Source organism: Pristiophorus japonicus, chromosome 19, assembly GCF_044704955.1.
Source record: "Pristiophorus japonicus isolate sPriJap1 chromosome 19, sPriJap1.hap1, whole genome shotgun sequence".
NCBI classification, from domain to species: Eukaryota; Metazoa; Chordata; class Chondrichthyes; family Pristiophoridae; genus Pristiophorus; species Pristiophorus japonicus.
Window position 1 is genome coordinate 79,008,030 of NC_091995.1, and position 1,702 is coordinate 79,009,731.

The 1,702-nt window shown below is 43.0% G+C and overlaps 1 non-coding gene across 1 annotated transcript; it reads left to right on the forward strand.

Annotated features, from left to right (window-relative positions):
• Window positions 1–1,305: 1,305 nt before the first annotated feature.
• On the forward strand, window positions 1,306–1,392 carry trnastop-uca (transfer RNA opal suppressor (anticodon UCA)). The gene has a single exon. It is a non-coding gene; the product is annotated as a tRNA-Sec (tRNA).
• Window positions 1,393–1,702: the final 310 nt, after the last annotated feature.

Sequence of the window (1,702 nt, forward strand, 5' to 3'; positions counted from 1 at the left end):
TAATGTGTGAGGAGGACATAAAGGGGCTGCAGGAGGACATAGACAGTGAATGGGCAAGAATTTGGCAGATGGAGTATAATGTTGGAAAGTGTGAGGTTATGCACTTTGGCAGAAAAAATCAAAGAGCAAGTTACTATTTAAATGGAGATAGATTGCAAAGTGCTGCAGTACAATGGGACCTGGGGTACTTGTGCATGAAACACAAAAGGATAGTATGCAGGTACAGCAAGTGATCAGGAAGGACAAAGGAATCTTGGCCTTTATTGCAAAGTGGATGGAGTATAAAAGCAGGGAAGTCTTGTTACAGCTGTACAGGGTATTGGTGAGGCCACACCTGGAGTACTGCGTGCAATTTTGGTTTCCAGATTTACGAAAGGATATACTTGCTGTGGAGGCAGTTCGGAGAAGGTTCACTAGGTTGATCCCGGGGACGAGGGATTTGACTTATGAAGAAAGTTTGAGTAGGTTGGGCCCCTATTCATTGGATTTCAGAAGAATGAGAAGTGATCTTATAGAAATGTATAAGATTAGGAGGGGGCTTGACAAGGTGGATGCAGGGAAGATGTTTCCACTGATTGGGAGACTAGAACGAGAGGGCACGATCTTAGAATAAGGGGCCGCCCATTTAAAACTGAGATGAGGAGAAATTTCTTCTCTCAGAGGATTGTAAATCTGTGGAATTCGCTGCCTCAGAGAGCTGTGGAAGCTGGGACATGAAATAAATTTAAGACAGAAATAGACAGTTTCTTAAATGATAAGGGACTTAAGAAGTTATGGGGAGAGGGCGGGGAAGTGGAGCTGAGTCCATGATCAGATCAGCCATGATCTTATTGAATGGCGGAGCAGACTCGAGGGGCCTTATGGCCTACTCCTGCTTCTATTTCTTCTGTTCTTATGTTCTTATCGATCTACAGAATCGTCGGCTTGGCGGCATGGGATCATGCGACAGTTTCGGTCCGAACCTCAGGGTGCAATTATCAGCAGATTGCAGGAAGCTCAGTCTGAGTGAGGATTTCTGTATCCCGGAGGATGCTGGGCTCTCCACGGGCTGCATCCTGAAGCATTCAATGAAAGGCTGAAGAAGGTTAATAATATGCAAATAATCTGCATAGTCAATCTTGTCAGGCTTTGATGAAAAATAATGGTGTTATTTTTGCCATGTTGTGAATGTATGGATACGGTGTGATGTAAATCTGAATCTAAAACTGGGAAGTAGTTGAGCGACACTGATAATCTACTCACCCTGAATTAAATGTGTTACATCTTTCTGTGTTTTATATAAGCCTGTTTCACTCTTAGTTTATTGTCTGGATGAGTCTCAGTGGTCTGGGATGCAGGCTTCAAACCTGTAGCTGTCTAGCGACAGAGTGGTTCAATTCCACCTTTCAGACGCAGTGTGAGTGATGATTAATGGATCTGTAGGTAGTTGTTTTTAAATAGTTGGAGTAACCACTTGCCTCGATAAAGTGAAGTCATTTCTATTGGTGTAATAATCCATAACATGGGGGCATGATCTTAAAATTTCACCCAGGCTAGAAGGAGTGACATCAGGAAGTGATTTATCAAACACAATGGTTTGTGGAAATCTGGATTTCACACCCCTCCATCTGCCAAATGGCTGTGAATGTTGGGCTAGTTGGAGCTTTGAAGACTGATATCGATAGATTTCGGTAAAGTTACAAAGGGATATGGAATAAAGGTG